Source organism: Mobula hypostoma, chromosome X2 (assembly GCF_963921235.1).
Source record: "Mobula hypostoma chromosome X2, sMobHyp1.1, whole genome shotgun sequence".
Classification (NCBI taxonomy): Eukaryota; Metazoa; Chordata; class Chondrichthyes; order Myliobatiformes; family Myliobatidae; genus Mobula; species Mobula hypostoma.
The window spans coordinates 25,089,699-25,116,011 of record NC_086129.1 but is presented as its reverse complement, the minus strand read 5'-3'; the positions used below and the strand labels follow the sequence as shown (position 1 = coordinate 25,116,011).

The following is a 26,313-nucleotide window of genomic DNA, read 5'->3' as shown; positions in this document are numbered from 1 at the left end:
AAGCTGAGACCCTTCATCAGGACTGGAAAGAAAGAGGGCAGAATCCAGAATAAAAGGGTGGGGGGAAGGGGCAGGAACACTTGCTGGCATAGGTGAATCCAGGTGAGAGAGGAAGGAAAGGTGGGGTGGGGGGGGGGGGAGTTGGGAATGGTGTGAAAAGCTGATGAGCTTAAATAGTGGCTGGGATACTGCAGAAGACTTCCTGTACTTTTACAAAATCTTTGTCAACTATTACAATTTATAAGGTTGAATAATGTGAACTCTAAACAAAGGGTTTTAAATGGGTGATGAACTGACTGAGCTGTCAGGAGAACAGACTTAATATGGAGAAAAATTTGACAGGTCTCATGTTTGTGAAGTGCAGAGCAGGTGAATAATTTCTCTCATCTGCTTCACTTAGAGTGGTTAAATTAAATTTATTCCCCAATTTCAAACACATATTTTCCCACGTAACATCAAGAGCCAAGTTAATATTTAAAGTGTAGATGCTTTTCCTGAACCTATCTCAGTTCTGATGATAACTCAGATCTTGTTACATCAGTTGATAGGTCAGCTATGTAAGCCGATTGTGACCTCACATTTGTCTCCTTAGAGTCAGTGCATTGCATTGTGACATCATGTGACCTCACACTTATCGCCCAGGAAACTTAAACATCCTGAATGTTGAACTGCTACAAACTTATATAATAGTAGATGTAACTAAAGGTTTTTTCATTCATATTGTTCTGTGAATATAAAATCTTTGTTTTCATTACTGCTAATACATTTGAAGATAGAGTGTTTATCAACACCTTCCAGGCCTTCTTAAAGGAGTGATGAACTCAGAATTGAATACTGACTATAAACTAACAAGAATAACGCTGAAAAAACTGATTCTGGATGGGCTTGTGTGACAACACCCAAGGCACAAAGAAAACTTCCTCCATTGAAATATGTAAAGACGAAGGACGGTTGGACCATTGTTCGGAAAGATGTTAAGAGCAACACCCCCATTGATGTCCTCCCCTTCCACTAGCACTAAGTGTAAATATGTTGATGGACAAAGAAATGCACACAATGCTCCCAATAAAACTGAAAATATTAAAAAAGACAGTGCTCGCAAGGATATTAGTAAAAGTAATGGGATTAAAATTGCTATCATCAATTGCCGCCGTATAAAAGGAAAATCGGCTGTGATTAATTCATTTATTGAAACTGAAAACCCTGACATTTTAATCGGGACTGAATCTTGGCTTGATCCTTCAATTAAATCTGCTGAGATATTCCCTCCTCATTTTCAAATTTTTTTAGAAAGGACAAACTCTCAAGGGTGGTGAAGAAAGCTTTTGGTACGCTGGCCTTTATAAATCAGAGCATTGAGTACAGGAGTTGGGATGTAATGTTAAAATTGTACAAGGCATTGGTAAGCCCAAATTTGGAGTATTGTGTACAGTTCTGGTCACCGAATTATAGGAAAGATGTCAACAAAATAGAGAGAACAGAGAAGATTTACTATGTATGTTACCTGGGTTTCAGCACCTAAGTTACAGAGAAAGGTTGAACAAGCTGGGTCGTTATTCTTTGGAGCATAGAAGGTTAAGGGGGGGGGAACTGGATAGAGGTATATAAAATTATGAGGGGGATAGATAGAGTTGACGTGGATAGGCTTTTTCCATTGAGAGTGGGGAGATTCAAACAAGAGGACATGAGTTGAGAGTCAGGGGCAAACGTTTAGGAGTAACATGAGGAGGAACTTCTTTACTAGAGAATGGTAGCTGTGTGGAACGAGCTTCTAGCAGAAGTGGTAGAGGCAGGTTCGATATTGTCATTTAAAGTAGAATTGGATAGCTATATGGACAGGAAAGGAATGGAGCGTTATGGGCTGAGTGCAGGTCGGTGGGACTAGGTGAGAGTAAGTGTTCGGCATGGACTAGAAGGGCTGAGATGGCCTGTTTCCATGCTGTAATTGTTATATGGTTTATATGGAGGCAGCGCTTTTATTGGTGTGAACAATACTATTCCTTGTTTTGAAAGAACTGACTTGGGCAGTGACTGAGCAAATTTGGTGTCAAGCTACACTTCAGGGACAAATGGTGCAGATCGCGAGTTTTTACCGTTCACCTGATGCTAAGTCAGGGCCTCTTTTCAACCTTGAATCAAGCATTTCCAAAATAAACGCCTCGTCGCGCTCTCCGTTTATTATCTTGGAGGGTGACTTTAATGTCCCAGGTGTAGATTGGAATGACAGCACACAAAGTGAAACAAAAGGTGCTCTTCAGGAAGCCCTGGCTGATTTGATTCTGAAAAATCATCTGTCTCAGAAAGTTACTTTTCCTACCAGACGTGATGATACAGGTGGCGCTGAAAACACCTTAGATTTATTGCTGACTTCACATCCAGATTTAATTTCGGAGGTTTCACCCAGTGCTGAAATCAGTGATTATTTTATTATTCAAGCAAAACTGCACACAAAGATTGAAGTTCTCCCTAAACCACCTCGTAAAAATCAGCTTTGGAGGAAGGTGAACAGTGAGGAATTCAAGGACTTAGCAAAACAACTTGGGAGAGACTTCTTTATCTAACAACCAGACAAAAGATCTGTTGAAGACAACTGGGTGTGGCTGAGAGACTCACTAAGTGATATTGTTACGAATCATGTTCCTCATAAATTTATTAAGGACCCTATGCGTTCTCCTTGGTTTTCAGCAAAATAAAAGCATCTCTGTAGTAAGAAAGAGAAATTTTACAACTGTGCCAAAAAAAAAGTGGTACAAGACTGGATTGGGACAAATCCACCAGAGTGTGAAAGCAAGTCGACCATACCATTAGAGTGCTCATAGACAACACAGTTCTTCAATTCTTGAGGGGGAGCATCCTATGGATTTTTGGAGATATGTGAAATCCAGACGGACAGACAACACTGGCATCCAGACACTAAAGGTAAACAACTGTCTGATCACTAAGGACCAGGAAAAAGCAGAAGCTCTTGCAAACCAATTTCAAAATGTTTTTACATGGGAAGATACAGAACCTTCATCTTTTCCTGATCTACCGCCCAGCCAGTATACTGATACCCCTCCTACTGAAATTGAGGTTGAAGGTGTCAAAAAGTTACTGCTCAACATCAATACGACAAAAGCTATTGGGCCAGACCAGATTCAGAATCAAGCCCTTAAGATCACAGCTGAAGAACTAGCTCCTGTTCTGCATTTTATTTTCCAACAGTTGCTCGACTCAGGTGATCTTCCCCTGGATTAGAGAAAGGCAAACATCACTCCTCTCTTTAAGAAGGGTCAAACCACCAACCCAGCAAATTACTGTCCTATTTCTTTAACAAGCACTTACTGTAAACACTTGGAGCATATAGTTGACAGCAATCTGATGAGGTACCTTAGCACACACAATATTCTTGCTGACAACCAGCATGCTTTTAGGAAGCATGGATCATGCGAGTCTCAGCTTATCCTGACAATAAATGACCTGGCCAGGAATTTTGATAACAATGTCATCAATGATTTAGTAGTGCTCGACTTCTCCAAAGCATTTGATGTTACTCCCCACCAAAGATTACTTAGGAAGGTCGACTTCTACGGTGTTCGCTCCAATACTAAAACATGGATTTCCAGTTTCTTGACAAAACATCTTCAACCTGTGCGCGTGAATGGAAAAAAATTCTAAATGGCGTCCAGTGTTAAGTGGTACACCCCAGGGTACAGTGCTGGGTCCACATTTGTTTCTACTTTAATGACATCCATGAAAAAGTCACAAGCACACCCAGACTTTTTGCTGATGATTGTTTGGTATACCGGCCAATTAAGTCAAGTGATGATGAAGATGCTCTCCAAAAAGATCTTGATAGTATGGTTGAGTGGTCTCAACAATGGGGCATGCAATTCAATTCTTCCAAATGTGAAACCATGTGTGTCACCAGGAAGAGAAAACCAGGTAAAACATCATATAAAATCCTCGGCGTCACCCTTGAAGAAACCAAACATATCAGGTATCTTGGTATCAAAATCCAGAATGATCTACGCTGGAATAGTCGGACGCATCATGCAACAGTGAATGCAACAGGAGTCCTAAACTTCTTGAGCCGCAATTTTCATCATTGTTCAGCTTCAGGAGAAGATGTACCTCACCATTGTTAGGCCACATTTGGAATATGCAGTTGCTGCATAGGACCCATACACAAACAAAAACACTACTTCCATCGAGCCAGTCCAAAGACAGGCAGCCTGATTTGTCACAAATACCTATGACAGAGAAGTGAGTGTTACTCAACTTTTAAATTCATTAAAGTGGAACTCTCTCCAAGATAGATGTGAAGCACACCGCCTGACCTGTTTTTTTTACAAAATGTTAAATGGTCAGTTCGACATAGACTACCAATCCCACATCAAACCCAAACCTATTAGGAGCAGACGAGGGCACTCAACTCAATTTGAATTACTAACTACCAAGTCAGATGTGTACAGCAATTCATTTTTCCCCCGTACAATTAAAGCATGGAATAATTTTCATCCTAACACAGTCACACAACCAAACCCAACTAAATTTAAGGCTGCTTTTCTTCTTCAAAAATCTCCTTCAGCCCACCCTCCGCCACCTTCAGTTTAAATTCCATGAGGAATATTTTGGAGGATCAAGAACCAAGAACTGACGATGTTTGGGACTAGATTGGCTTATCACTTCTCAATGATGACATGTCTATTAAAATCAAATAGAGTAAAACCATTTAAATTTGTCAAAGCCACTAATACATAAATATATTTGTGTGCTTTTATTCAATCTAGAAAGGTTACAGTTACCATGTTTTATTTACAAACCACCCCCCCCCCAATGTAAATCTTATGTTCCTATGTCAAAATGATGCAATAGTAGCACAACAGGAGGAAGTTATTGCTGCTGGTAGTGATCTGCAAATCATATTCATTTAAATATTTCATCAAAATGGCTCAGAAGGAGAGAGAGTTGAGGAAGAGCAACCTGTTTAAGAGGATACTGTTCTTTATCTTGAAGATCTGCAAGTTGCCAAAAAGCAAAACTGGAGATGAGTGAGTGGTAGAAGTGTAAAATTGTTCTCATTTTGACCTTAAAGCAACCTTACTTTGGCACAGAAACCCATTCGTCCCCTTTGAGTCTGAGTTAGCTCCTAGCTGAATAGACCCATCCGACCCCTTTCCTTTCTCTTTTTCGCCGTATGCCGACCAATTCCCCTTTGGTTCCTTTTGCCACTGACTGCCACACCAGAGGTAGTTTATGACCAACGCAGAAGCTCCTTACAGACAGACAGCAGCGGAAATAAAACCAAGGTCGCCGGCACTGTAAAGCGTTATGCTAACCGCTACGCTACCATGTTGCCGTTATTTTGTCACTTGAAGTAGCAAATAATATATCTCACAGAATTCTGTCTTCATCATATTTGACAAAACCTTCGTATCTTTTCAGGACTTTCACAATGAGTAGTAGGGCCCTGGGGAACATTGTAGAACAGAGCAACCTGGGAGCACAAGGTTTTAGTTTCTTGAGAGTAGCATCACAGGTAGACAGGATGGTGAAGATGACCTTATCATCAGGGCACTGATAATCAGTGTTGCAGTTGTACAAGGCTTTGTCAGGCTGCACCTAGAGTATTGTATTTAGTTTTGGTTACTCTATTATAGGAAAGACATCATTAAACTAGAAAGATTGCAAAGAAGATTTATGATACATTCACAGGCTGGAACTATTTTAGCTAGGGTAAGTTTCTTTCTTTCTTATTGCACAGTTAAAGCTGTGGAAATGCCAGGCAGGACAGTAGAGCATTCCCCTTATGGGATATGGGAATACAGGGAGATCTCCAGTCTCCAAACTACACATGGAAGAATTGGATCCAGCTGCAGCTTTTTTAAAATTTATTTTTTTTATTTATTCATTTTTTTTTTTTAAACAGACCGCGTTAGGGAACTGGATGAACTCCAGATCATTTGGGAAGGCTGAGGGGCTCATTGAGGGGAGATACAGGGAGATAGTGAGGATATTTTGTGTCTGTCCATGGGAGTCGAGTGATTTCTGGACCCTTTTCGGAAAATGTTCTTCCATCCCTTTTACCCACAAGGTAGGTGACCCCACACTTCATTCCTATTTTCTATCACCATCTCTTTCCAGCTTCCTGCTCCCATGTGTGTTGCCTAACCTAGTGACATCAGTACAGATGAATATCCATTATCTCTCTCTTATTTGATCATTGATGCATAGCCAATAATGGAGGACTTGGAATCAGAATTTCTATGCTTGTGTTGAATATCTGCTAACTTGTTTTTCACAGCTCTGATGAAATGAACATCATGGTCGAGTTGAAAGAGAGAAACTTTGTTCCCCATCAGATGCCTATCCACAACAGTTCTGCAAGAGGTCCTATCAGACCACGCATGTTACCATACGAACATATTATGTGAGACCAGTTTCAATGGGAAAGACCAGGAAGATGAGAACAATCTGAAGCAGCCAAAACACCGGGTGAAATGTCGTGTGAAAGTGCATAACCACCAGGCAACAAGCATGACTATCTGGCAACGAGCAGTAAATCACAGGGCATGCAACAAAAAGACCATAATTTTAAAGGGAAAAACAAAAGAGATCTTGACAGTATCAAAACCTTTGCAAAGGGCAAGATCTACAATGGCAAATCAAGCTACCATCCCCACAGTGTTGGTGCCAATGAAAATCCACGCAGAAAAGGCCTGAAGATCATGTCCTTCAGGAAGCATTGGAAGAGATATTCCTTCAATCTCTTTTCCACCACCAATCAATATGACGTTTTGGATGAGGTGAATGCCAGGAGCTGTGAAACCATGAAAACAAGTCTTCCCCTAAAGCCGTGCCACAGGAAGTAAATAAGTTTGATCGAAGTGGCTTACCAACTGAGAATGCACATCCTCTGAAGGGAAGCAAGACTGATTAGTCCATGTTGCCTCTTTTCAGTTAATAATCAATAATGAATCACATCCTACATGGATGTGACGAAAATAAATCATTTTGTTTTAAAATCTTTATTATTATTGAAAATCAAAAAATACATTAATGAAGTCAACATCTCAATATGTACAATAAGAATTAAATTATCAAATAACTGCTTAACAAAGCTAAAAAATATCAATAATAATACAAAACAATAAAATGTTAAAACTATTTTTTTTTGGAAAAAAGAACCCCTAACAAAAAAAAAACAAAATCAATAATTATTAGTCAATGGCTTCTGCTTTGCTTAGTTCTCAAGCAGGGATGAAAGTAACTTAAAATTATTTACTAATATTTGAATTACTAATATTTAATACGTTTGCATTGATAGCATCATCCACCTCATTACCACTACTCAGTGCCAGCATACATTCTGGGTTTAATAAGATGATCTAGGTTGAAGAATGAAGATCAGTTCTCAAGGAATGGGTAATAATAATCAGCAATACTCATGATTCAAAGATTAGCTTTATTCGTCACACGTACATCGAAACACACAGTGAAATATGTTGCTGGCATCAATGACCAACACAGTCCAAATATGTCCTGGGGACAGCCTGCAAGTGTCGCCATGCTTCTGGCGCCAACATAGCACTCCCACCTCTTACTAATCAGTTTGTCTTTGGAATGCGGGAGGAAACTGGAGCACCCGGTGGAAATTCACATGGTCACGGGGAGAACATACAAACTCCTTACAGACAGCAGTAGGAATTGAACCTGGGTCACTTGCGTTATGCTAACCACTACGTGAACATACTGTACATTGCATTAAGAGATAAATTGTAAAAAATGTAGTTGGGACTAACTTGAGGAACTCCTAGACAAATATCAAAGCAACAAATTGCAATTGATCTGTTAGTTTATAGAATTTGACTAAAGTTCTTAAGTTGGGAATTGCCCTATCCTACAGAACACCAGCAGGAGAAAACGTCACCAGCTGAGAGCTCCTAACAGCAATTTATCTGTACACATACCCATTCCCAGATTCTCAAAATACATTTTGGAAGCAAATTGCAAACAAATTTCAAACTTGCTGGTGAATGCAACAGGCCAGGCAGCATCCCTAGGAAGAGGTACAGTCGACGTTTCAGGCCGAGACCCTTCATCAGGACTAACTGAAAGAAGAGATAGTAAGAGATTTGAAAGGGGGAGGGGGAGATCCGAAATGTGTGAACACCAACGCTCTGTCCGCCAGAGGAAGCAGAATCTCCCAGTGGCCACACATTTTAATTCCACACCCCATTCCCATTCTGACATGTCTATCCACGGCCTCCTCTACTGTAAAGATGAAGCCACACTCAGGTTGAAGGAACAACACCTTATATTCCGTCTCGGTAGCCTCCAACCTGATGGCATGAACATTGATTTCTCAAATTTCCGCTAATGCCCCACCTCCCCCTCGTACCCCATCCGTTATTTATTTATACACACACATTCTTTCTCTCTCTCTCCTTTTTCTCCCTCTGTCCCTCTCACTATACCCCTTGCCCATCCTCTGGGTTTTTTCCCCCCTCCCCCTTTTCCTTCTCCCTGGGCCTCCTGTCCCATGATCCTCTTATATCCCTTTTGCCAATCACCTGTCCAGCTCTTGGCTCCATCCCTCCCCCTCCTGTCTTCTCCTATCATTTTGGATCTCCCTCTCCCCCTCACACTTTCAAATCTCTTACTAGCTCTTCCTTCAGTTAGTCCTGACAAAGGGTCTCGGCCTGAAACGTCGACTGCACCTCTTCCTACAGATGCTGCCTGGCCTGCTGCGTTCACCAGCAACTTTGATGTGTGTTGCTGGAATATAAAGTGTTGGTCCTCCAATCTGAGTGTAGCCTCATCGAGGCAGTAGAGGAGGCCATGGACTGACCTGTCAGAATGGGAATGGGAAGGTGAAATGAAATGGGTAGCCACCAGGAGATCCCATTTTTTCTGGCGGATGGTAGCTGTCCACCAATAAAAGGTACCTGTCCACATACCTTAAATTGTTAATGTACACACCTCAAACACAGCTTATTCCATATATTGACTACTATTTGGTCCCTCAAGATCTAGTTAAATCTCACCTTGAATATATGCCATCTCGTTTTGATTCCTCAACCTTCTGAAAAAAGACTGTATGCAGTGATGTTTTTCAGTGTTGTTCATGCTTTTAGACACCTCTATAAGATGACCCCTCATTTTTCAGTGCTGCAATGAAAAAAAGTTCCAAGTTGTCAACTTCTCACCATAAGTCTGTCCCTCGACTCCTGGCAACTTCCTTGTAAATCTCAGCTACAATATTTCCAGCTTAGGAGCATCTTTCCTATGGAAGGATGATCAAAACTGAATACCATATTCAAAACGCAGTCTCACCGATGTCTTGTACAACTGCAGCATCCCACCCTCTGGACTTAGTGCTCTAAGTGATGAAAGGCAGCATGCCAGAAGCCTTTTTCACCACCTACGAGTTCTTCCAGAAAAGAAAGCTTCTTGCAGAAGGAGTTCTTCTTACTCTAATACTTGGCATTTTAAACATGTTTAAAGCATGTTTTCCCTTGCTGATCAAATACTTCATAGGCATTGGAATTCTTTTGCTTTTATAAGATTATTTTTTTCACAAATTTGAAGGGTAATCTTTGTTTTTGTTTTATGTGATATGGCTCAGACCTTAGTTCATTATTGTTTCACATTCACACTTTTACAAGGTTAATCTGCAGTATGGATAGATTATACAGTTGCTGAGGATGTTCAGTTCCCTGAGGGAACCTATATCTATAAGGAGTAATAGGAAAGCTATTATTGCCTCCTCTACTTCCTTACCTACCTGCCATCAGAAAACAAGTCAAAAAATAAGAATAAGATAATTGAGGTTCCATTATTTTTAATTGACCTTGTCCCTTCTTAATACATTTAAATATTGTCTTGAGGTAAAACGGTGAGTTTTATTGAACTAGGAAAGAAAAGGTACTCCTATGATTTTACATTTATATGCACTCAGTGGCCACTTTGTTAGGTATGCTTGTGCATCCGCTCATTAATGCAAATATCTAATCAGCCAATCATGCGGCAGCAGCTCAATGTATCCCTCAATGCAGACACGATCAATAAGTTCAGTTGTTCAGACCAAACAAAGAATGGTGAAGAAATGTTATCTAAGTGACTTTGACTGTGGAATGATTGCTGGTGCCAGACAGGGTGGTTTGAGTATTTCAGAAACAGCTTATATCCTGGGACTTTCACCCACGACAGTCTCTAGGGTTTACAGCAAATGGTGCGAGAAACAGAAAGCAAACAGTGAGCAGCAGTTTCTGTGGGCAAAAAAAGTGCCCTATTCATGAGAGAAGTCAGAGGAGGATGCCCAGATTGGTTCAGATTGACAGGAAAGTGACAGTAACTCAAATAAGCACGCATTACAACAGTGGTGTGCAGAAGAGCATTTCTGAATGCACAATACATCAAACCTTGAAGTGGATGGGTGACAGCAGCAGAAGACCACAAACATACGCTAAGTGACCACTGAGTGTAGACAGTGTAACTATTTTTCTTGAGCTTTTTCTATGAATACAATAATCATCATTGAGAAACACCAAACTTGCTTCAGTACAGTCTTTTTCAGGTGCTTTTGGTGTCCTTCTAAAGGGAATGCAAAGTGACTTGGCAAAGTTAACAACCGAATTGGCTATTATTTGTGCATTAGCTGCTGGAGAAATATTGACAGGACACTGGGAAGAGCTCCCTGCTGTTATCTGAATTTGTGCCCTGGGATCTTTAAATCTGCCTGTGAGGGTAGGTATGGCCTTAGTTTAACTTCTCATTCAGAAGATTCTATTTCTAGGAGTGCAGTACTGCAACTGGAATGCCAAACTGGAATTTAGAGCTCAAGCCTTTGGAGATTAGATTGGTTGACTCAAAGGCAACAATGAACCAAGACTATATGAACTGCATGCGTCAATATCGTGCCTTCAATTTCTGAGTCAAAATTATTTATAAATATTTTATTTTTATTTAGAGATACTTGTGAAGGTTCCAAGGTTGTCAAACTGAGGAGTGGTAGTGGGGACAAACTCCCACTACCTAAAAGTGCTCCTCATGGCATGCGCCTCAAATAGCCTCTGACAACCAAGTCCAACTCCTGGCCTTCTCGTGTGGCTTAGCCTCTAAGCCCGGCAGAACTGTTTCTACTGACAGGAGAAGGAGCAAAGGCGGATCCTGGTGCCTTAAAATCAGTGCTTCGGGTAGATGGAGCACATCAGCCTGGGAAGGCAGTCCATCTAAGAGAGCGAAAACTCTGATTTCAAAATCCGCTGACTTGTGGCCATACCCACTCATGGGAAAGGCTTCAGGAGTAAACCCTGAGGACAAATCCGGAGCTCGAGTCCCTAAGGCAGTCTGACATTGCCTTCAACCTCGTTCTGGCAACTCCTGCGATGACACTGGTGCCAAGCTGTATCAGCCTTTGCCCTTCCCTTGGACAACATCAGTGTCATGGAGAGGGGAGACTCACTGCTTGGGCAACTGCCGGTCTTCCATACAACATTACCCAGGTCTGCACCCTGGAGAGGACACACCAGCGCCGCCTCACCACGATGACACAGCACGGAAAGCAGCAGTCTACTGGTTGAAGCAAGACTTTCCAGGCGCAGATCCATGGTCTCGCGAGACTAATGGATGCCACCAATCACTGTGTGAAACAGGCCCTTCCAGCCCACCCGGCAACCTGCCTTGCCGCTCTGCCCCTGGCACCTCTCTCGGGCTGCTGCAAACAGGCAACAGTGCAGCTTGAGGCCCAGTCCTTGCTGTGACAGAGGCCACATAACTCCCCTGCCATCCCTCCCTGCCATTCACCATTAAACCAGTGAATCAGACTTGCAGTATTTCTCATTATCAGTGTCCAACAGGGTCTTGCGATCACAAGAAAAGCGACTAAGCCAATCACTGACTGTTAGACTGCACACTGCCTTTGTGCACAGATTCCAATGCCTATCTCAGGCAGCAACACACTCCGCACAAAGTCCAGCTCCTTCAGTTTCTCCACCAACAAGCAACTCGCTGATGGTGTACACCTACAATACTTTAGGTTCTTAGTGTCCAGCAATTGTAAAAGATAAGTTTAAAAAAAATACAATAACACCTTTAACACCGTCCGGTGCTCCTGATGTGGCCTTTTATATATTGGTGAGACCCGACGCAGACTGGGAGACCGCTTTGCTGAACACCTACACTCTGTCCGCCAGAGAAAGCAGGATCTCCCAGTGGCCACACATTTTAATTCCACATCCCGTTCCCATTCTGACATGTCTATCCACGGCCTCCTCTACTGTAAAGATGAAGCCACACTCAGGTTGGAGGAACAACACCTTATATTCTCTCTGGGTAGCCTCCAACCTGATGGCATGAACATTGATTTCTCTAACTTCCGTTAATGCCCCATCCGTTATTTATTTATATACACACATTCTTTTTCTCTCTCTCCTTTTTCTCCCTCTATCCCTCTCACTATACCCCTTGCCCATCCTCTGGGTTTACCCCCCCACTTTTCTTTCTCCCTAGGCCTCCTGTCCCATAATCCTCTCATATCCCTTTTGCCAATCACCTGTCCAGCTCTTGGCTCCATCCCTCCCCCTCCTGTCTTCTCCTATCATTTCAGATCTCCCCCTCCCCCTTTCAAATCTCTTACTAACTCTTCCTTTAGTTAGTCCTGACAAAGGGTCTCGGCCTGAAACGTCGACTGCACCTCTTCCTACAGATGCTGCCTGGCCTGCTGCGTTCACCAGCAACTTTGATGTGTGTTGCTTGAATTTCCAGCATCTGCAGAATTCCTCCTGTTTGCAAACAAATTAACTATATTATGTAGACAAATTAAATTTAACAGTGAGATTAGGTAAAATTTCTTCCCAATTCTAAAAAAAACATTGAGAAAGCAGAAGGATTTATATCAATATCCCTTCCAGCTTGAAAAATATTATTCACCTGTAATACTAAAATTCATCACTAGATAGCGCATGAAGCCCATATTATTTGAACATGAATACTACCATTGTTTAAATACAGGTATCCCCGCTTTTTGAACGTTTGCTTTACGAAACCTCACTGTTACGAAAGACCTACATTAGTACCGTTTTCACTTTCAGACGGTGTTTTCACTGTTATGAAAAAAAAGCAGCATGCGATAAAAAATTCAGCACGCGATAAAAGGCAGCATGTGCCCCGAGCAGCCGCTCTCCCCAAGATTCAGAACGGCATTGCTTAAACACATGCCTGTGAGCAGTCGTTTGCAAAATGAGTTCTATGGTGTTGGAAAAGCCTAAAAGAGCTCGTAAGGGTGTTACACTTAGCATAAAACTAGACATAATTAAGCGTATCGATCATGGTGAACGAAGCAAGGACAAAGTGAGTTTGGCTTGTGGAAGCTGACGAAGATGATGTTGAAGAGGTTTTAGCATCCCATGACCAAGAACTGATAGATGAAGAGCTGATGCAATTGGAAGAAGAAAGGATAACAATTGAAACCGAATTCATTAGCAAAATGAATGTGAAGCAACTGTGTGAGATTTTCGCTGCAATGATAAAGTACGACTTTAATTTTGAAAGGGTACGTCGGCTTAGGGGATATTTGCAAGATGGGTTGAGTCCTTACAAAGAAGTGTATGATAGAAAAATGCGCGAGGCTCAGCAGTCAAGCAAGCCTTCCACATCAGCCACAGCAGACGATGAACCTCGACCTTTGACATCAAGGCAGGCAGTCATAGGAGAAGATGAGTTGCCTGCTCTAATGGAAACAGACGACGAGATGACACCCTAGTGTCCCACCACCCCAACACCCAGGGCACGGACAGATACTGTACCGATTCGCGGAGAATACAGCAGTAGCTGGGAGGCACACAGCACACCTTTAAGAAAAAAGCCGCAATAAACATGCTAATTAATTAGGTGCCGCTGACACGTAATCGTCAGCCCAGATCAAAGGCAATGCAGTCGGAAATCGCCACTGATCTGGGCCAACATTTACGTGTCGGTCAGCACCTAATGAATTATCATGTTTATTTTGGCTTTTTTCTTAAAGATGTGCTGTGTACCTCCCGGCTACCGCTGGACCCCTGCGTTCTTCGCGGTTCGGTATCTGTCGGCGGCCTGGAGGGTGGGGGCCACTGCACCACCCAAACTCCGACGACTCAGTCTAACACACCATCATCAGTGTGCTCTGCGCTGTCTTCCCAACTCTGGTAAGTAATACTACATTGTACGTACGTTATTTCTACTTTATATAGGCTGTGTATTTTTACATGTTATTTGGTATGATTTGGCAGCTTCATATCTTAAAGGTTACTGGAGAGAGTGTTTTTGCCAACAGCACTTGCGTGAGATTTTCGCTAGAGAACAGTTCAGTAATGATTGTGGAAAAGTATTTCTACTTTCTACACGCTGTGTATTTATCATATCATTCCTGCTTTTACTATATGTTACTGTTATTTTAGATTTTGTGTGTTATTTTTGGGTCTGCGAACGCTCACAAAATTTTCCCATATAAATAAATGGCTTCTTTGCTTTATGACATTTCGGCTTACGAACCGTTTCACAGGAACGCTCTACCTTCAGATGGCAGGGAAACCTGTAACCTGTTCTAAGGGCAAAGTAATGAAATGCTGGGCTACCAGTAAGAACACAGTCATAATGCTGATTTGATTAGTTGTACTTTGTCCACATGTACAATCCTGAATCACTACAACGTTCCCATTCACCATCTGTCTTGAAACCTCCAGATGTATCCACATTACTCTGATGTGACCTTCACGGGAGCAATAAATTTCATTGCCCCCTGGTGTATATGATGATGAGCTAATCTGAATCTCAATCATATCTTGCCTTCAGATGTATCTACTCCAGGGCTCACTTGAGTAACATCCCAACGTAGATAAAATTAGCTCATCCAGTACCCCATTACTAAACTCCTAACGTTTGCCAGTAACATCATGAGCAAATATATTGACCCTCACCACTTTACAGCCAATTAAATTTTGTTATTAAGTTGTCTTATTGCTTTCTGTATAGCAAAATTCCATCACCCCTATGCACAAATTATTTTGGCTTCATGTCCTTCAAAACCTCAAATTTAAAATTCCATCCTTGTGTTATCTTTGGAATTATAACACCTTAAGAACCGTGTCAGAATCAGATTTATTATCACTGATATATTTCGCAAAATGTGTTGTGGCAGGAGTATACCGCAATACATTAAAAATTACTGTAAGGTTCAATATAACAAATAATGCAAAATAGGAATAGTGAGGCAGCAAGTCATAAACACGAGAGATTCTATAGACACAGAAAATCCAAATCAACACACAAAACAAAACTCAGCAGGTCAGACAGCACCCAGGGAAATGAATAAACAGTTGACATTTTTGGCTGAGACCCCTCCTCAGGACTGGAAAGGATGGGGAAGACGCTGGAATAAAAAGGTGGAGGGAGGGGAAGGAGGATAGCTAGAAGATGGTACAGAGCTTTGAGGCCTTCTTGATGGGTGATAGAGGTGTACAAGGACTGAACAACCAAGGCGAAAATGAGGTGGTCAGGCCAGGGGATTAAAAGTTACAGAGAAGATTGAGAGTATGAGAGGTGTCGCTGATGTAGATGGAAGGTACTGAATCAAGGGGTATAGAATAGAATTGAGGTATGAGGACACAAGTTCAGTAGGGCAGGAGCAGGCGGAGACAATAGGCCTACCTGGACAGTCCAGTTTGTGAAGCAGTGTTCATGGGTTCATGTACCATTCCGACATCTGATGGTGGAGGGGAAGAAGCTGTTTCTGGATTATTGACTGTTGGTCTTCAGGCCCCTGCACCTCCTCTCTGATGGCAGCAATGAGAAGAGGGCACGCCTCAGACGATAAGGGTCCTTAATGGAGATGGAAATATGGACGTAAGACCATAAAACATAGGAACAGAATTATGATGGGTGCCGCCTTTTGAAGCACTACCTTTTAAAGATGTTCTTACTGGTGGGGAGGGTTATGACCACGAGGGAGCTGGTTGAGTCTACAATCATCCGCAGCCTTTTCCAATCCTGTGCGTTCTGTCTCACGAGCTGCCCTCTCTGCAGCTGCAACATTGTTTAATATGGAATTTGCTGGACCTCCTCGGTTTAAAATCACTAACTACAGGCTATCACCAGGTTCTGAATGCCCAGCTTATGAGCATTCCTACATATGAACCAGTTACCATTATTAAATTCAAAAGTCCAACATAGAGATACTATTTCTTCCTACAAATAACAGAACTATTTTCCTCCCTCTCTCTAGCTTTCTTTATCGTTCTCATGTGCTTTTGATGCCTTTCGTTGCATGGCTGCAGTTACCAAACTGCTGATTTTTGTGTATGTTCCAAATTAGGGACAAAATCGACATAGGAATATCTGTGAAATTGGAACCCGTTTGTTACTAAGCAAAGCCTTTTCTTTGCAGAATTTTAAGACAGAGAATTGATGGGGGCGGAATTAAGAGGGCATATAGCGTGCTGGCCTTCATGAGTTGAAGAGCCAAGAGGTAATATTGCAGCTCTATAAAACTCTGGTTAGACTACACTTGGATTATTATGTTCGGTTCTGGTCACCTTATTATAGAAAAGATCTGGAAGCTTTAGAGAGGATGCAGAAGAGATTTATCAGGATGCTGCCTGAATTAGAGAGCATGTCTTATGAGAAAAGTCTGAGCAAACTAGGGCTTTTCTCTTTGGAGCAAAGAATGGTTTTTCTCATTAGGAGTTTGAAGAGATTTGGCATGTCATCAAAGACACTCAAATTTCCACAGATGTACAGCAGAGAGCATTCTAACTGGTTGCATCACCATCTGGTAAGGATGAAAATAAGTTGCAAAAAGTTGTAAACTCAGGGAGCAATGCCTCAAAAAAGCGGCATCCATCATTAAGAAACCCCATCACCCAGGACATGCCCTCTTTTCATTGTAACCATCAGGGAGAAGGTACAGGACCTAAAAGCACACACTCAATGATTCAGGAATAGTCTCTTCCCCTCTGCCATCAGATATCTGAATGGGCATTAAACCCATGAACAGTACCTCACTACCTTTTTCCTCGTTTTGCACTACTTATTTAACACACAGAAACACCCACATATACACACTTGCTACCTATCTATATACTACTAAAACTCTCGTCTGTTTGTCCGCTTGTGACCTCCAATTAGCGCAAACGGTGCATTACAGCGGCACTTTTTTTGGCTAAATCGAATTAAAATGCGCTGACTTACAGAATGCAGGCAAAGTTCCTATAAAATTGCTCATTCGCCAAAAAATCAACATGCTGCCTTTCACCCGAGACCCGATCGGCCATCACGGAGCCCACGACGCCACAGCCCGACGCATGCGCACGGCCAGCCTCAGCAGCACCTCACGATACTCAGAGCCGGCTCCACCTTCCATGGAGCCCGCGAAGCCACAGCCCGACGCAACGCATGGCCAGCCTCAGCAGCGCCTCGCGATGCTTACAGCCCGACATATGCGCACGGCCAGCATCAGCAGCGCCTCGCGATACTCATGGAGCCCGCGAAGCCACAGCCCGACGCATGCGCACGGCCAGCCTCAGCAGCGCCTCGCGATGCTGACACCCGGACGCATGGCCACGGCCAGCCTCAGCAGCGCCTCACGATACTCACAGAGCTGGCTCCACCTTCCATGGAGCCCGCGAAGCCACAGCCCGACGCGACGCAACGCACGGCCAGCATCAGCAGCGCCTCGCGATACTCATGGAGCCCGCGAAGCCACAGCCCGACGCATGCGCACGGCCAGCCTCAGCAGCGCCTCGCGATGCTTACAGCCCGACGCATGCGCACGGCCAGCCTCAGCAGCGCCTCACGATACTCACAGCCCCACGCATCCGCACAGCCAGCCTCAGCAGCCCCTCACGATACTCATGGAGCCCACGAGGCCTCAGCCCGACGCATGCGCACGGCCAGCATCAGCAGCGCCTCACGATACTCACAGAGCCAGCTCCACCTTCCATGGAGCCCGCGAAGCCACAGCCCGAAGCAACGCATGGCCAGCCTCAGCAGCGCTTGCGATGCTTACAGCCCGACGCATGCGCACGGCCAGCATCAGCAGCGCCTCGCGATGCTTACAGTCCGACGCATGCGCACGGCCAGCCTCAGCAGCGCCTCGCGATGCTTACACCCCGACGCATGCACACGGCCAGCCTCAGCAGCGCCTCACGATACTCACAGAGCCAGCTCCACCTTCCATGGAGCCCGCGAAGCCACAGCCCGAAGCAACGCATGGCCAGCCTCAGCAGTGCTTGCGATGCTTACAGCCCGACGCATGCGCACGGCCAGCCTCAGCAGCGCCTCACGATACTCAGAGGCAGCTCCACCTTCCATGGAGCCCGCGAAGCCACAGCCCGAAGCAACGCACGGCCAGCCTCAGCAGCGCCTCACGATACTCACAGAGCCGGCTCCACCTTCCATGGAGCCCGCGAAGCCACAGCCCGACGCATGCGCACGGCCAGCCTCAGCAGCGCCTCGCGATACTCACAGCCCGACGCATGCGCACGGCCAGCATCAGCAGCGCCTCGCGATGCTTACAGCCCGACGCATGCACACGGCCAGCCTCAGCCGCGCCTCACGATTCTCATGGAGCCCGCGAAGCCACAGCCCGACGCATGCGGACGGCCAGCATCAGCAGCGCCTCACGATACTCACAGAGCCGGCTCCACCTTCCATGGAGCCCGCGAAGCCACAGCCCGACGCATACGCACAGCCAGCCTCAGCAGCGCCTCACGATACTCACAGAGCCGGCTCCACCTTCCATGGAGCCCGCGAAGCCACAGCCCGACGCATGCGCACGGCCAGCCTCAGCAGCGCCTCGCGATACTCACAGCCCGACGCATGCGCACGGCCAGCATCAGCAGCGCCTCGCGATGCTTACACCCCGACGCATGCGCACGGCCAGCCTCATCAGCGCCTCACGATACTCACAGAGCCGGCTCCACCTTCCATGGAGCCCGCGAAGCCACAGCCCGACGCATGCGCATGGCCAGCCTCAGCAGCGCCTCAGGATACTCACAGCCCGACGCATGCTCACGGCCAGCATCAGCAGCGCCTCGCGATGCTTACAGCCCGACGCATGCACACGGCCAGCCTCAGCCGCGCCTCACGATTCTCATGGAGCCCGCGAAGCCACAGCCCGACGCATGCGGACGGCCAGCATCAGCAGCGCCTCACGATACTCACAGAGCCGGCTCCACCTTCCATGGAGCCCGCGAAGCCACAGCCCGACGCATACGCACAGCCAGCCTCAGCAGCGCCTCACGATGCTCACAGATCTGGCTCCACCTTCTATGGAGACTGCGACGTCAGAGCTCGACGCATGCGCACGGCCAGCCTCAGCAGCGCCTCGCGATGCTCACGGAGTCGGCTCTACCTTCCATGGAGACCGCGACGCCACACCACGACGCATGCGCACGGCCAGCCTCAGCAGCTTGGAGGCTTTGGTGTTACTGTTTCCTAACTTCTATCCAGCATTAGGGTAAAAATATATGGATAGCCTAATTATGCCGCGAGGAAAGAGAAGGGGGACATTATGGTCAAGAGATGAGGCCAAACGTCGTCGGGAAGCGGCAAGGAGAGGGAGAGAACAACAATCGGATGAGGCCAGGGCCACACGACTCCAGGATCAAAGAGTCAGGACAAAAAAGATGAGAGAAGATGAGACAGAAGAGGACAGGCATGCACGTCTCCAAAATGACAACTATAGGCACAGACGGAGGAGAGAACAAGAATCTGATTAGTCCAGGGCCGCACAACTCCAGGATCAGAGAGAAAGAACAAATGGTAGAAGGGATGAAGAGACGAAGGATGAAAGGGTTGCATGTCTCCAGAATGACAAAAACAGGCAGAGAAGGAGAAGAGAGGAAGAGACAGAGGAGAAAAGGAAAGATCAACTCGAGAATATGCGGTACAGAGTAATTATTGCAAGAGTTGCTGAAGACGACAATGGCCGCTTTCAACGACAATACCTCGACAGAGAAAGAGCAAGGCAAAATGCACGACTCGCATGCCGTCACATTTCTGTTGATGTTGGTTCGATGACGAGAGTATGTCCTCACTATCGTGCCTTCCTATTCACTGGAGAAACCGCACATTTCTGCTGTATGAAGGGAAAGGTCAGGATAGGCAACTTGCAGCCTCTACCTAATGAACTCCTCACTTTGTACAGCAATGATGAACCTATTGCAAACGAGTTCAGGAAAAACATCAGACAATACAATTGCCTCTTCCAAATGACATCCTTTGGTGTTAAAGAAGTCATTCCAACTAGGAATCGATGGAATCCTTCTGTGATTATTCAAGGCCAAATCCATCATTACATCAGACATTTAATTCCAGACCCGACCCAGCAAGCCCAATTCCTTCAAATTAACTTCATGGATATTTAATGTTCATTCTGGTCACATATTTGTCTTGCTATGCATCTTTCTTCTTTAATAAGATGAGTTTTTCTTCTTTAATTTCCAAATCAAAGACATAGTAATAGCATTCAGGAAAATTTAATGTTCATTCTGGTCACATCAGACTGCACTACCCTTCTGTCAAAGGGTGCCCCAACGGGTCACCCCGTTGTCTAGTAATTTATAGTTTTTAAGTTGATTCTGATAAAACACAGCTGAAGTTTGGTGTGCAATTTTGATTACTAGACCGTGGGAAGGATGTCATTGCTCTGAAGAGCATACAAAGGAGATTCATCAGGATGTTGCCACTGGTGGAGCTTTTCAGTGAGAAGGAGAGATTGGGTTTGTTTTCCTTGGAACAGAGGAAGCTGAGGGGAAACTAGATAGCGGTGCTACAAGAAGCATGGATAAGATGGAAAATTGGAAGCATCCCCCCACAACAGAGGTGCCCAAAAGTAGAGGGCATTGTTTAGGGTGAGGGATAAGGGTTTGAAAAGGACATGAAGGGGATTTTTTTCACTGAAAGAGTAATTGGAAATTGGAACGAACTGCCTGAGAACATGGTGGAAGCAGAGACTTTCATATCATTTTAAAATGTATCCAGACAAGCACTTGAAAAGCTGGGATATAGAAGACTACATAACAAATGTTGGTAAATAGGGTTATTATGAATGGGTATGGTGGTCATTTTGGACCTTCTGGTCTGAAGGACCTGTTTCTGTGCCATATGACACTTTGTGCTGCAAGCGCATAGAGCCGTTATCACACTATAAAATAGTTAAGCTCAATCATTTCTGCACTTCATGACAGCATTTATGCATATTGATGCAAGAAGGAATTCTGGCTAAGTCTTTTACCTTTCTTAATTCAAAGTCACCATGGTCAATTATGATGTTTCTCAGCACAACAGTCAATTAATTCATTACTGTATTGTGTGAAAAGCGACAGCTAATCTTTGTACAGCAGTGCTCACAAATACCAACAAGACATAAACAAGACCTCCCCCAATCCACCAATCACCTTCTAGCTTGGACTCTTTAGCTTCCCCCTTCCTTCTTATCAACACACATAAAAGTTGCTGGTGAACGCAGCAGGTCAGGCAGCATCTATAGGAAGAGGTACAGTCGCCGTTTCGGGCTGACGAAGGGTCGACTGTTTATTCGTTTCCATAGACGCTGCTTGACCTACTGGTTTCCTGTAACATTTTGGATGTGTGTTTTGCTACATGAGCAATTAATCTGTCCATTGCTATTGGTTGATGTTGGCAGTATGTAAGGGGGAAGATGAAATATCTGGGATTCTCTCATTCTTTTTTTCTTGATTCCTGCTGGAAACTGCATGTCCAGGTTTTCTGCGTGAGCACAGGATGGCGGGGGGTGAATTACTTTCCTTCCTGCCAAGTTTCCAGTGAACGCCCATCATTATCTGTGGAAAATGTTCGCTTGGGTGTGTGAACAGCCTCTTGGCCATCAGTAAAAGGTAATTGAAAAAAGAGCAATTAGTGAGCTGGAGAGGCAGCAGGGAGCAGAACATCACTTACCTTGTTGACAAATCCTCCTATTTCAACCCGGTACAGCGGTAAAATCACTCAACATCAACAGTACATGTAGATTATCGTTCTGCTGAATTTGTGTATGTCCCACAAGGGCACTCAGAGCCCGTTAACAGAGGGGTAAGGAGCTGGTGGTTGACAGTGGTCTTCAGTGCTGGGAGTATGTAGTCTGAGGCACTTGATACAACAGCACTCAAGATTGAAGCCTTCTGACAGATTGGTGTTGTCAGTGTTGCACTTACTGGTGAGTACATTCTGATGTCTTTACATTCTACAGCTCCATTGACCCCTCGTAAAACCTGGTTTTCAGTATCTTGTAATCCAGGCATAGGTGCTGTTCCTCAGGAAGGATTTATTGGTCTGGGATGGATGAAGTGCAAGTTCACAAGGATGAAATTAGGTTTAGTTTACGCAAGTTTAGCTTCTATTCCTTGAGATCTAAAAGAATGGGGAAAGGTGGGGGGTGGGGGATTGGATGTTTAACTTGTTTGCACTATGTGATAGGATTATATAGAGTTACTACTCCCTCCAGAGTCCTTGAGGAATTCAGAAGGCAATCTGATTTAGAGATCTTCTATTCTTGGGCAAAATCAGGAGCAATATTTTCACACTAAGTATGGAGGAAATTTGGATGTTGCAGGAACAATTCCTTCCTGAGAACAATGTCCACATCTGAAATACAAAAGGGTGTTGACGCTAGGACCTTTCAAGAGTGGGATACAAAGATTTATGTGAGTTTTCTTTATGTTCATTTATTCGCCATTCCTAATTGCTATGATAAGCTGCTTTCTTGAACCATCTACCACCATTCTGATGGTTCCTACAAGACTCTAGAAAAGATTGTGAGAACTGCTAAGAGGACCATCAGGGTCACACCCATCCACAGCAGGAGTGCTGTGTATGCAGGGCCCTTACTATTGTCCCATCTGTCTAATACTCACCTTGATCCCCCTACCATCAGGCAGGAGCCATTAGGACAAGGGTGGGAAATAGCTTCTTCCCCAAGGCTGTGAGACTACTGAACTCCCTGCCACCATCCAGGTCCATCATGTATGAAGCACCAGTAGTGTTACACTGTTTACTTTTTAACTTGTGTCATAAATGCACCTTATTATTTCTTAACGTAAACACGAGGAATTCTGCAGATGCTGGAAATTCAAGCAACACACATCAAAGTTGCTGGTGAATGCAGCAGACCAGGCAGCATCTCTAGGAAGAGGTACAGTCGACGTTTCGGGCCGAGACCCTTCGTCAGGACTAACTGAAGGAAGAGCTAGTAAGAGATTTGAAAGTGGGAGGGGGAGGGGGAGATATGGGGAGCGGTGGGAGATGGTTTCACTGAACTCCCGTCAAAGAGAAGATTTAAACTTCTTCAGTGTAGGCATCACGGAAGAGGCTTCGCAGTAGTGAATTTAAAAACGTAAACATGAGGAATTCTGCAGATGCTGGAAATTCAAGCAACACACATCAAAGTTGCTGGTCACTGCTCCCCATATCTCCCCCTCCCCCTTTCAAATTTCTTACTAGCTCTTCCTTCAGTTAGTCCTGACGAAGGGTCTCGGCCCGAAACGTCGACTGTACCTCTCCCTAGAGATGCTGCCTGGCCTGCTGCGTTCACCAGCAACTTTTATGTGTGTTGCTTATTATTTCTTAATTTATTTGTGGTAATATATCTTTATGTGGTATGCGTTTGAGTTATATGTACTGTGTTGTGCATTTTGGTCCAGAGGAACATTGTTTCATTTGGTGGTATACATGAATATGATTGAATGACAATAAACTTGAAGTTGAACTTGGTAGTTCCATAGTGTTATCGGGTAGGTCATGGTGTCACACAGCACAGAAGCAGGGCCTCTGGCCCATTCAGATATCAAATACCCATTTATAGCAATCTTACTCTAAACCCATTTTTACTTTCCCTATATGCTCATCAGCTTCCTCCAGATTCTACAGGGGCAAGTTATACAGTGGCCAATTAACCTACCAATCTGCACAACTTTGTGATGTGGGAGGAACCCGGAGCACACAGGAAGCCCAAATCCTGCAAGTATTTTGGTATTGGTATCGTGCTTGTTGTCTTTTGCATTCTTAGTGAAGGAGGCTGCAGGAGTGGAAGGTCCTATTAAAGTAGCTTGACAAAACACTGCATTCAGTGTGTTTTGCAAGTGGTGCACATCGCACTATTGAGGATGAAAGATTATGATAGATAAATGGTGCTGAGGCTTAGCTCAACCATAATCTAATGGAATGGCAAACCAAAACCAAAAGACTGAATAGCCTATACCTCCTTGCTTGTCCTTAATTTTTTTCCCCCCTGGTTTCTCTTCATAGGCAGTTCCTTCACAATCAATTATGATTTACTTCTACTCCAGCTTTATCGATTCAGAAGTGATTGATGAGGGAACCAGAGATGCTTCCACTGAGAGGGCAGGAGGTTCCTGATAGGGTGGGTGGATAGGCACTTTTCGAGGTAGCTTCTCTGCCTGGTGAGTTCCTGCAGCATTTTGAATGCGTTGCTCAAGATTTCCAGATTCTGCAGTATCTCCTGTGCCTGGGCTTGCAAGGAGCTCTGTTTCCTCTGTCTTTTCTGCAGGGACTCTGCATGTTCCTGATGCACAGACTCAACGTTCCAAATAGTCATGGCGTCATAAAGTGATACAGAATGAAAATAGGCCCATCAGGGCCATGCTGACCAAGACTGTCATCTACTGTAAGTTGTCCCTTTTGACCAATATCCCTCTAAATCTTTCCTATCCATGTACCTGTCCAATTCTCTTTTAGCCCAGCTCAACTGCTTTTTCTGGACCAGTGTCCATTCACTGCGGAAAAGCTGTCCCTTAGGTTCCTAATAAATCTCTGCCCTCTCGCCTTAACCCTATTCCCTCTAATTCTTGATTTCCCAACCCTGTGGAAAAGACTGCATGCATTCACCCTATCTAAGCCCCTCAATTCAAAATTTTATATGCTTCTATACGATCACTCCTTATTCACCTATCTTCCTATGAAGAAGTCCAAAGCTGCTCAACCTCTCTCCAGAACTCAGGCCTTGAAGTTCCAGAAACATTCTTACAAATCTCCTCTGCACCCTTTCCAGCTTAATGGTATCTTTCCTACAGTAGGGTGATCAAAAATGAACACAATATTCCAAAGCAAAACACAGAAAATGCTGGAAGAGTTCAGTAGGTCGGGCAGCATCTATGGGTTTTGGGCTGAGATCTTTTATCAGGACTGGAAAGGAAGGGGGGAGGGGAAGGAAGACAAGCTAGAAACTGATGGGTGAAACCAGGGGGTGGGGGAGGAGATATGCAGAAAGAAGCTGGGAGGTTTCAGGTGGAAAAGGTAAAGGGCTGGAAAAGAAGGAATCTGATAGGAGTGGGAGAAAGGGAAGGAGCAGGGGCACCAGGGGGAGGTGATAGGCAAGTGAGGAGAAGAGGTAAAAGACCAGAATGTGGAATAGAAGAAGAGGGAAGGGGGAGGGAAGAAAGTTACTGGAAGGAGAAACCAGTGTTCATGCCGTCAGGTTGGAGGCTACCCAGATGGAATATGAGGTGTTGCTCCTCCAACCTGAGTTCAGCCTCATCGTAGCAGATGAGGAGACCATGGATCAATGTGTCGGAACGGGAATGGGGATAGGAATTAAAACGGTTGGCCACCGGGAAATTATGCTTTTTGCAGATGGAGCAGAGGTGCTCAACAAAGCAGTCCCCCGGTTTACAATGAGTCTTGCTACTGTAGAGAATACTGTATAGGGAGCACTGGATACAGTAAACAACCCCAACAGATTCAAAGGTGAAATGTTGCCTCACCTGGAAGGACTGTTTGGTGCCCTGAATGGTGTTGAGGGAGGAGGTGAGTGGGCAGGTGTAGTATTTCTGTCACTTGCAAGGATATGTGCCAGGAGGGAGATTGGTGGGGAAGGATGAATTGACGTGGAGGGAGCGATCCCTGCAGAAAGCGGAGAGAGTGAGGAGGTAAAGATGTGTTTGGTTGTAGGATCCTGTCGCAGATTCCAAACGTGTCTTCAGCAATGTCTTGTACAATTGTAATATGACATCCCGATTCTATATTCAAGGCCTTTGAAGGCCTGCGTACCAAAAGCATTCTTCACTTTGAGCAGTCATGGACCAAAGACTTCCAAGAGTCATCAGGGCTTTGAGAACATCCTTAAATCTGTCTGGCTGATAATCTCTTCCCATGATAGAGCTCAGAACAGTATGACTGCTTCAGAAATTTGGTATCAAGCATGCAAAGTTTGGGGCCTACCCAACAGAGCCAACTGAGTGCAATCAGGGCCTCAAAGGAGGGATGTTGGCCTGTGGAGGACTTTGATGTGGATTCTCATTTACTCATTTTCTCATGTTA

At 44.5% G+C, this 26,313-nt stretch overlaps 1 long non-coding RNA gene across 1 annotated transcript in view; it reads right to left on the bottom strand.

Moving 5' to 3' along the window:
- Positions 1-15,834, bottom strand: part of LOC134340991 (uncharacterized) — a 54,515-nt gene extending 38,681 nt beyond the window's left edge. Inside the window, exons 1-2 of the long non-coding RNA XR_010016693.1 lie at positions 15,670-15,834; positions 9,030-9,153 (exon numbers count right to left, since the gene is read on the bottom strand). This is a non-coding gene — a long non-coding RNA (uncharacterized LOC134340991). The remainder of the gene's footprint in view (positions 1-9,029; positions 9,154-15,669) is intronic.
- Between the last annotated feature and the right edge of the window lie 10,479 nt (positions 15,835-26,313).